Below are 11,026 nucleotides of genomic sequence, written 5' to 3' on the forward strand. Positions count from 1 at the left end.
GAAAGTATAGAAACTGATACAGATCTGAACCGCTGTTGTTGGACATCACTTGTACATTTGACACAACTTGATATGATGCAAGAGATCTGTGATTAGGATCTCTCACAGAAGGGGGAGCAAAATCAGAATGAATTCAAGATCATAGCCATGGACAAGAGTTTGGTTGACTCCAGTCTGGACAATATTCTGTGGGACGGATTCAAGTGTATACTGGAAATTTAGATTTGCTGCCACACCTACCCCAAGTAAGTATCAAGACACTGCTTTAAGGAAAACTTGGGGCTATGCAAAGAAAACCAATTAACCTATCTTAATCCAATTCAGCCAAACAAAACATAGTATGAGCAGGAAAGGCCCCTACTTGGCGAAAACTATGATACCATTTTGTGCAGTCATAACTTCCCCAAAGGTTTATGAGGGCTGTTGTTTGTTAAAAGTGATGAGCATTGTTTGTAAATGCCTAATCCCCTCACAAACTACAATTCTCAGAGTTCTCTGGGAAGAAATTGTGACATCACTCTTCTGCTTGACAGTCTTCTGTGATTGGCCACTGGAAACAGGGAGTTGGACTAGGCGTGCCTTTGGACTGATTCAGCAGATCTGTTCTGCTCTTGTGAGTTCTTCATGTTTTGCCATGGATCCAGATATGCTCAAAATGCTAGAAGATGAAGTCCAGAACATTGTGGGTTGATAGGTCAAATATTGACAGCAACCTGATACCTTGAAGGGAACACTTACTGTTGCAGGCTTGGGGAAAAGGTTGCTCAGCGAGACTTTCAGCTTTTCCACATTGAAGCAGTTGCACTTTACAAGTAAAGACTGTAGTTGGGTTGTCGTTGTTTTAATCTATTCTAAGCATGCGGTTATAAAGAGCCCCAAGATGCTACAGATGCAAGTGAAGTGCCTTTTTTATAGCACAGCGTTTTCAGCCCTGCCACAGAATTTGTTTGAAGCATTAACATGGGCCTAGAAATCTGTTTGTCAATTAGAGAGAGCAGCTAAACCCAAAGTGGAACAAAATGAGCACATGCCATTTATTCATTTAGAGTAATTCTTAAACCTCTCCAAATGTTCTTTTCAGAAAGCCAGCCATCCTTTTTGGCTGTCAGCACTTCAAACCCCATTACCTGTACATATGTCATATGGAGTAACAGGAACTCACTTAGTATTATTATGTGCAGTCTTACCACACAAACTCCTTTAAGCAACCCCAGTGTAACAACCTTTCAAGAGAAAAGAAAAGACGTATTTCTTTCTTTCTTTTTCAGGTGTGTAAAACAGAGGAAGTTGTGGGGAACTTGGCAAGCATAAAGTACGGAATCTAATACTCACAATCTTCCAGTTTAGGAGTTCTGAAGACTATTTAGTTAGAATACTCAAGTTCTATCTTATAGCCCCAAGATGGTATCTCAAAGTTGATTGACAGGGTAAAGTCTGCAAAAAAGGTACATGTTAGTGAAAGGAATATGCAAAAAATGCATCATGTTAGGAGAAAATGCTTTGCAAAAATATGTACATTAGGCCACTTTCCATACAAAAATGTGCATATTAGGAGAAATTTGCAATAAAATGCTGATGAGCTTTCATGCAGACTTTTTTTAAATGCAAACTCATGTGGAAATATGAAGACCTGAAGAACTGAAGATGGGGGAAAATGAGAAACAAAGAGAACCCAAAATCCATAGATTTGCCCATCCTTGGATTATACTCATTCCAGATTTGACTATCGCTGCACATGCCTATAACCTCATCCTGATATAGAGAGCTTCCCCAACCACAGCCCTTTTGGACTAGCTCAAGAATGGCACAACCCATGCTTCCAAGCCTGGGAAGGTTCATCTCAGCTGTCCAGGGCTGGTTCAGTCATAGAGGCAAACTAAGGAACTGAGGTTGCAAATATCCAGAAACAACAGCCCCTTCTAACAGAGTAGTCCAGTCACTGCTATGACTTTGCCAAGCAGTGGACCTATCTGCCCATCCACAGCCTGGCTACCCACAGTACAAGAAAGTTCTCCACCATTACTGATCTACTCACTAAGGAAGCTTATATAACAAGTTTTATTCTGTGAACCGCCCTGACACCTGTGGGTATAGGGCGGAATATTATATTATATTATATTATATTATATTATATTATATTATTATATTATTCAAAAAAGAGATAAAAAATCCCTTGTGAGCTACATTCTAGGTGCCACATTCCAGTTGGTGCATGGGGCCAGAAGAAAAAAAGGTGATGGGACAGGTGATGGGTAGTAGATGACATTCCAGCTTATTATTATTATTACCCCGCCTATCTGGCCAGACCTCCCCAGACACTCTGGGTGGCTCTCAACAGGATATTAAAACATCAAACATTAAAAACTTCCTTAAACAGGGTTGCCTTCAGATGTCTTCTAAAAGTCAGATAGTTGTTTATTTCCTTGACATCTAATTGGAGGGAGTTCCACAGGGCAGGCACCCAGGCAGCACTACCAAGAAGGCCTTCTCCCTGGCTCCCTGTAACCCCACTTCTCGCAGTGAGGGAACCGCCAAAAGACCCTCGGCGCTGGACCTCAGTGTCCAGGCTGAATGATGGAGGTGGAGACACTCCTTCAGGTATACTGGGCCAAGGCCATTTAGGGCTTTAAAGGTCAGCACCAACACTTTGAATTGTGCTCGGAAACATTCTGGGAGCCAATGTAGGTCTTTCAGGACTGGTGTTATATGGTCTCAGCAGCCATATGGATAAATCTATGCTTTCTATATCCACATGCACCCATGCAAACTCCTCCCATCCATGCAAACAAGAGATATCATCACATTTAGACCAGGCAGAAGCACTTGAAGAGGGGGCTTAGCAGGGTCTGTGAAGGCTGTGACCTTCTTGAGGCCTGAGGAGAGTCCTGGGAGCCAGATATACAGGCCTGGAGACTTACATTCCAATCCAGGACCTGTCCTACCAGTTTTCAGTTCCAAAAACTCCCTCAAATGAACCATGATTTCCTGGAATATGGGCCCAAACTGTACTGGGATCAGATCTCCCCCATCTCACTTTCTGTTTTACTTTTGTGGAGAGGAAGGGGTCCACATTTTAATGGAGCAGTGGGGAAGGGCTGGGGAATGCAGGCAATTATCCTCTCATGTCTGCTGTTCTTTGGGCTGCAGTCTGAAACCTTATTCCTGAGGCAGAAGCCTATTGTACAGTGTGCTAGGAACATACTTTAAAACACACACAAAAACACACACACGTTTCGATCCAAAGCTCTGGTGATTCATATGCATGGTGACTGGCAACAAAACAATGGAGAGACATGGGGAACAAAAGAAGCAATGAGCCGGGACTTGTCAGCATAATAAATGGTAGTTTCAGCGCTCCTGCTGCTTCCTTTTCCTCCAACTTCTTAGAAACCTCAGAGAAGCATTTGACAAGGGGATCTGAAGAATGACAAAGGGAGAGCCCTGCCAATATTTATAGGAACACTGCCAGGCTAGGTAGGTGGCATTCAGCCAAAGACAAAAGTGCTTCTTCAGACTAACTTTTCTTTAATGGGACTGGCACATTGTAATGTAGTTATGTAACAATCCTAACACTAGATAGATAGGCCCATAAAATCAAACCAGTCATTGATGGACACATGATTCCTTCAAAAACGTTCCCAATCTTCCGTAATCTGTACAAATTCTGAATATTCAGAATATTGTATGTTCTCCCAGTATTTCAGCTGAAGGCACTGATGAATAACTTACACGATTAAAAATCCCTCAGACCAATACTCCCATGTTTATTTTGCTAAATTAATAGCCTTCATTTTAATGTGTGAAATGCAACACAGTTTATCCTCATAAAAAGCAGCATCCTGCTTCATGCAATTTTGTGTGGCGTAAATGGATATGTGTCACAGCGTAGATTATGCATCAAAAAGATGTGCCTGATCTTCATGTGTAATCATTTTATTATGCCTTTATATGCATATAATGTGCAAGTGTTTATCATAAGAAACATAATCTGCTCCATCATTCAACCTACAGCCAAAAATTCACTTACGGTTACATGAATTAGCACATTGAAATTGAGATATGAACGCATTATTTGGTCGAGCAAACCACCGCAAATGACACTGGGACCCCTTTAATTTTTAAAAGTTAGGGCCAGGCATTGAGAGAAGAAGGATGTTTGAATACAGCACGCAATGCAGCTGGAGTTTTTTTTTGGGGGGGGGGCGTGGAGGCAGACTGGAGGTGTGAGAAGCACTCCTGGCCAGGATCTTAGGCATCAGGGATTGACAGCTGGCAACTTTCAACATAACACTCCATCTCTAACCTCTCATATATCAAGCAAACAGTGGGGGCGGTGGCTGAAATGTTGATTGCTCTTTGGGCTTGTTCTTACCTAAGTTATTTACACAAATAAAGGCAGAGATGGGACCCATGCAGGGCCATCTTAAGCATATCCAGCACCATGGTGTGGGGCTAGAGGAGGAGGGTAGTGGCTGGAGGGCAGCTCCTCCGGTGAGGAAAAGGCAGAGGTTGGATGTGGTGGCTCCCGGCTCAGCTGGCCGCTTCGTGCCATGGTGGCCACGGTAGGCGGAAGCTCCGGGTGAGGCGCTGCTTCTGCGCGGCATGGCAGAGGCAGGCAAGGGTGGCAATCTGATGCCGGGAGGTGGCGCGTCCAGCCTCCACCTCTGCTCTGGTGCCCTCCAGAACCTGGCGCCCTGGCACCCTGCGCCACTAGCAGTGGTGTAGCGTGGGGGTGCAGGGAGGGCCGGCCGCACCAGGCGCAACATCTGGGGGTTAGGGTTAGGGGGCGCAAATCCACGGGTTAGGGGGCGCAAATCCACGGGTTAGGGGTGCAAATTACTTGCCTTGCCCTGGGTGCTGACAACCCATGCTACGCCACTGGCCACTAGCCTCTATGGGTAAGACGCCCCTGGACCCCTCTCCTCTATTCCTCTTTCCCCCAGTACCTGTGACAGGCCAGTTCAGCTTTGTTCATGCAATAAGTGCAGGGGAGATGCAGGCAGGCACTGTGCAGGGCTCTACATGCACCCCCCTCAGTTCACTAGGGCACTGAAGCCAGAAGGAGTGTGCAAGCTGCAGAGAACATATGCTGGGGTTGTGCCCTCGCTCAACAGCAGGTCTGAACTGTGCCCGGAGTTTAGCCAAAGCCATTACGGGGCTGTGATGGTCCGGATCATTTGGCTGGGCCGCCACTGTTTGATACAGGGGATAGTATCTTCTGTTCCTTTGGAAACCTCTCATATATGCCCCTCAGCTGCCAAGTTATAGGCCCAGATGTCCATTAGGCATCTTTGGCAAGGGATAATAGTAAAGTAGCCACTCATAGACTTCCACATGTCCATACATCACTGTGATTCCAAAGGCAGAATTGACATCCGGGGGGAATTTTCAAAAGGTGGCGCTTTGTGCTGGATCTTAGGCAAGTCAATAATAATAATAAAAATCACGTTTTTATGGCATATTTGGAGTATTCCTTAAAAGAACTCACCAATTTTGGGTTCTTCCTAAACAAAGCTCAATCACTTTCGGGGTGTCCTGCTTTTTACTTTTTGAAATAGGGTAACCCTACACCTTACCAAAAAAGAGAGAATCAAAGAGAACACAAATTTGCTTAAAAAAATTGCACTCTTCTAATTTGCAACATGCTGCCACCTCTCGCCATCCTATGCTACCTGTCTTGTGCCTCTTCATTTATCAGGTAGCTCACAATTTGCTAGCTGTGTTCATGAGAAAGGGGGCAGAGATGGCTTCTCCTGCTTTCCAAACTCTTCAGGGTACAACATGTGAAACCTGTTCGTGGTATCAGAACTTGTTATTCCCAGAGCCATGACTTTTGGGGCATGTCCAGCTGTAGTTGAACCACATAGTCTGAACTATGCCTTAGTTTGATGTTTTATTGTGTTTTTAATACTCTGTTGGGAGCCACCCAGAGTGGTTGGGCAGCATATACATAATAAAACTATTATTATTATTATTATTATTATTATTATTATTATTATTGGTAGAGATAATTTGTATCTGTAAAAAGGTAAAGGGACCCCTGACCATTAGGTCCAGTCGTGACCGACTCTGGGGTTGCGGCGCTCATCTCTCTTTATTGGCTAAGGGAGCCGGCGTTTATCCGCAGACAGCTTCTGGGTCATGTGGCCAGCATGACCAAGCCGCTTCTGGCAAACCAGAGCAGCACACAGAAACACTTTTTACCTTCCCGCTGGTACCTATTTATCTACTTGCACTTTGTGCTTATGAACTGCTAGGTTGGCAGGAGCTGGGACCGAACAACGGGAGGCAGGGATTCGAACTGCCAACCTTCCGATCGGCAAGTCCTAGGCTCTGTGGTTTAACCCACAGCGCCACCCACATCCCAGTTTGTATCTGTACATACAAATAAATGGGGCAGTGCACTTACACAATGGAGCCCACTGCTCCCTTGTGTGCCGGATCCCAGCATCAGAGAGGGCCACCGCCGCTGCCGCCTCTCCTATGCTTCCTCCCTTGGTTTAGGCTTGACCCATGAGTGAAGCTTCAACCTCTTTGACACTTCCACCCTTGGGTCAGGCCTGTTGTTTGAGTGGAGCTGCAACCAGCTGGTGGCTTGCCCAGGGGTGGCCCTAAGGAGAAGAAGCTGCTGCTGCCACCCCCTTTGCCCCAGGCACCTGGTTGCACCCCCTCAAAAAAAATGCACCTGGGGCAATGCCCCCCAGCTGCCCCCTCGCTATGCCACTGCTAGCAGGGACAGAGTCAAAGTCAAACTCTATTTTACTTGTGCTTTAGCCTATCTGTGAATGGATCGGTGGAGAGAGCCAATGTTACTTGTCCTTTAGTATTTGCTTGGTTTAAAGTACAGCCCCTGTTTAAAAAACAGCCTTTCTTAAAAGTTATAGGCACCAAGAGGGAATGCACATTAGGTGGTGGTTGTTTTTACAGATAAGCAGCTGAAAAACAATCTTTTACATGCTAATTAAATTCAGCATAAGTGGAAATAACCAGTGAACATGTTTTACAAAATGTCTTTTGTCATTCTCAATGACATAAGGCTATTACACTCAGTGTGTCAAACATAGCATTAAAAAAAAAGAAACACAACCCACCCCTTTCATAATTGCCTTTGTTTGAACACCTCTTTAAAGAACTGGATATGCATATCTCCCAGTGTGCTTGTTACGATGAGATTAGGATGCTGGAAAGCAATCATGTGCATTCATCCTCAGCCTAACAGAACAGTTTCCAGATGGAGAAGTTTCTGCAACCCCCGAAAAAAAAATTAACACAAGGCCAGTGCAAGCAGCCTAGTCCTCATGAATAAATTACAGCCCTTGGGATAGCTTTCATCTGAATCATTTCTGGCTACTCTTGAGTATTTCAAGACTTCATATGAAGATCAGATGCACTTTGCAAAGAAGCCATCACTATTAGGACATTCTGCTCTGGGAGATTCCTCTAGGGCTTCAAAGCCTCATGAATGGCTTTTTGTAAATGGTAGCTGAATGGTCCTGGGAATATGGAAGCCCATTGGCAGCCACTAAAAGTCTGAAACCTCTTCATTTTGTATTAACAAACTTATTGCCAATTGCTTTTTTAAAAAAGTGTACACCTAAGTACAGTGGTACCTTGGTACTCAAATGCCGAAAACCCAAATGTAAGTGTTCTGGTTTTTGAACATTTTTCAGAAGCTGAACTCTCGATGCAGTTGTCAGCTATTGTTTCCGGGGTGCCTGCAACAATCAGAAGCTGCACCTTGGTTTTCGAACATTTCAGAAGTCAAACGAAGTTCCGGAACAGATTAAGTTTGGCACTTTTGTTTTTGCTATTTATTTTGTGTTTTTGTTTTTGAGACTTTTTTGGTTAATTTGTTTTTGTGACTGTGTGGAACCCAGTTCAGCAACTAATTGATTGATTGTATAACTGTGGAAATGGATAAAAGCCCCCCATCCACACAATGACTGTCATCTGTGCAGGTAAGAAAAAGAATTAATTTTAATTTTCATCATCTACAATACTGTCTTATTTATTTTATAGTACAGGACATTGATCATTGCTTTCATTTTATGGGTCAATGGTCTTGTTAGATAGTAAAATTCATATTACATTGCTGTTTTAGGGGTCGTTTTTAAAAGTCTGGATTAATCCATTTTGCATTACTTTCTATGGGAAAGTGTGTCTTGGTTTTGGAATGCTTTGGTTTTGGAATGGACTTCTGGAACGGATTAAGTTTGAGACCCAAGGTACATGCACCTAGGATGCATAATCTCTGAATATGCAAACTCTGGAACACCCTACATTTCTTTGTCCAGTTAATGAACTGTTCACCTGGGTAAGACTGAGCACATTTCACTGATCCTAGTCTGTGTCCTGAACCCCTAACCTACCAGGCCAGTATGGCAAGTCCAAACTTCAAAGCCCGAGGGTTGATCCACATAAGTTAGGTCCAAAGTCTGAAAGTTAGGAAACAAGATTCAGGGCCAATCCAAGTAGCCAAGTCTGAAATCCACAATTGGCACAAGAAAATATCAACAAGGCAACAATCTGTAAACAAACATAATATGCCTCCATAAAAATGGCAAAAATAGTTTGTTTCCCAAATAGGCTTTATCTTAAAAAGGTAAAGGACCCCTGACAGTTAAGTCCAATCGTGAACGACTCTGGGGTTGCAGCGCTCATCTTGCTTTACTAGCTGAGGGAGCCAACGTTTGTCTGCAGACAGTTTTTCCAGGTCATGTGGCCAGCATGACTAAACTGCTTCTGGAAAACCAAAGCAGTGCACGGAAACACCGTTTACCTTCCCGCTGGAGCGGTACCTATTTATCTACTTGCACTTTGACATGCTTTTGAACTGCTAGGTTGGCAGGATCTGGGACCGAACAACGGGAGCTCACCCCGCAGTGGGGATTCGAACCATGAACCTTTCAATCGGCAAGCCCAAGAGGCTCAGTGGTTTACACCACAGCGCCACCCAATGTTTTATCTTAAACAATAGCAAATGCAGCCTGAAGTCCAGCAGTCAGGATACAGTGCAGAGTCAAACCCGAAACACAGTCCCGCTGAGGAGCATCCAAGTCAAGGTCCATCAACGTAATGGTTGCTATGTCTTGAAGAGCAAAAGAAAAAGGGACAGCCTGAGCCACTGCCAGCCCGAGCTGGGGAAAGAGAGGTGCAGGTGCACCAGCATGCCTCTTCCCCCAGCTCGGGCTGGCAGCAGCCACAAAATGCAGGGCAGCCCAAGCCCAAGACACCCAAACCCCTGTCATGACTAAGGTCTTTGAGGACAGAAACTGGAAAGTGCTGGAAGCTTCTAGAAGGTTCACTTCTGATGCAAATATTGTTTTGACTATCTCAAGATCATGTTGACCCAGGAGAGATAAAATCCTGCACTCAGTGAGCTGCTCTCTCTTCCTCTCTCTCTCTCCCTTTGCTTGTACATTGCATGTAACAAAGTTTTTGCCTCAGTAAAGTTTTTCCTTTTACTGTAGATCATTTGACTCTGCGTGGTTCTTTGTATTTACTGCAAGACACTGTCCACCAGCCCCACCCCCACCCCACCCCTAAAAAAACATGTAAATGTGAAAATTCACCTGGATAAGCATTTTGCCACCCCCCCCCAAGAGGACATGTCCAGGTTCTCCCAGACATTTGACAACCCTAATCAACATGGGCAGTTGAGCAGACCCAACACCTCAACTCTGCTCAGGACCAGATTTAGGTTTCTTGAGGCCCTAAGCTACTGAAGGTAATGGGGCCCTTTATATGTGATATTTTAGGGAGCAGGCTAGCAGGCATTATTTAAATCATAGGAGCCTACACAACATAAAACACTGTTGGTGTATGTAGGTTTTATTTTATTTTTTATCTTATGTTTTGGAAATGTACATCCAGTTTTTTCCCCTTTAATTTTTTTTGGGGCCCCCAAGAGAATGGGGCCCTAAGCTATAGCTTGTTTAGCTTATACATAAATCTGGCACTGGCTGCTGCCTTTTACACTTTCCTCACTGATTGCAGCATCTGGGCTTGATGAGACAGGTGACTCTCACCTGTTCCAAGCCGACAACAGCTGAGGAATCACACACTTCCTCTCAGAGCTAGCGAGCCCCACCTGGCCAGCTAAGGAGATGGACTATGGGCCCATGTCTGCCTCAGCCTCTTGGACCATGCCTCCTGCAGCTCTGTATGCCTCAGAGCCCACCGTGTTCATGGAGACAGGGGCCCCTCTGGCACTGGGTCCTTGCTGCTCTGGTTCCTGTGCACTGACCCCCATCGCCTCACCATCCTCCGTTGCCCTGTGAGTACTTCTTTCCCCATCCCTTGTTTGCCCTTAGTTTCCAGGCCCAATTCAAAGTGCTGGTTTGGGCCTTTAAAGCTTTAGATGGCTCAGGACTGTGATACCTCAAGGATCACATTTCCACATGACCTGGACCCTGTAATCATCTTCTGAGGCCCTTCTTTTGTCCACAAAAGGTCCACAGGCATGGGCAAACTCGGCCCTCCAGATGTTTTGGGACTACAACTCCCATCATCCCTAGCTAACAGGACCAGTGGTCAGGGATGATGGGAATTATAGTCCCAAACATCTGGAAGGCCGAGTTTGCCTATGCCCTCGACCAGAGGGTGGCAACAAAAGAACCGGCCTTTTCTGCAGTGGCTCCCCGTTCATCTTAAATTGGGAGCCTCAGCTGGCACCTTTAATATATATCTTATGGCACCAGGCAAAATCCTTTCTCTATACTCAGGCCTTTGGCTGATTAATATTCTATAGTCTTTTAAATGTGTTTGTGGGGTGTTTGGTATGTTTTTGTTTTATTATATATTTTGTGTACTCTTTTCATTTTTAAGTTGTGATCTTCAGATGAAGGGCGGTATACTAATTTAATAAACAAGATGAATAATATAATAAACAATGTAAACTAGAACATTAAAAACTGTTTTAAAACACATAATAATATGTGTTTCTGAGTCAGAAAGTATCTTGCAATCACATTTAACGTATCCGGGGATTTGATGCTTTTTTGAAAAAGCAAAGTTGTCAAGGGAT

General features: G+C 44.4%; 1 long non-coding RNA gene across 1 annotated transcript; it reads left to right on the top strand.

Annotated features, from left to right (window-relative positions):
• Positions 1–657: 657 nt before the first annotated feature.
• Positions 658–1,584, top strand: LOC128417893 (uncharacterized). Its single transcript, XR_008331599.1, has 2 exons — positions 658–812; positions 1,269–1,584. It is a non-coding gene; the product is annotated as an uncharacterized LOC128417893 (long non-coding RNA).
• The last annotated feature ends 9,442 nt before the right edge of the window (positions 1,585–11,026 follow it).

Source organism: Podarcis raffonei, chromosome 7 (genome assembly GCF_027172205.1).
Source record: "Podarcis raffonei isolate rPodRaf1 chromosome 7, rPodRaf1.pri, whole genome shotgun sequence".
Taxonomy (NCBI): Eukaryota; Metazoa; Chordata; class Lepidosauria; order Squamata; family Lacertidae; genus Podarcis; species Podarcis raffonei.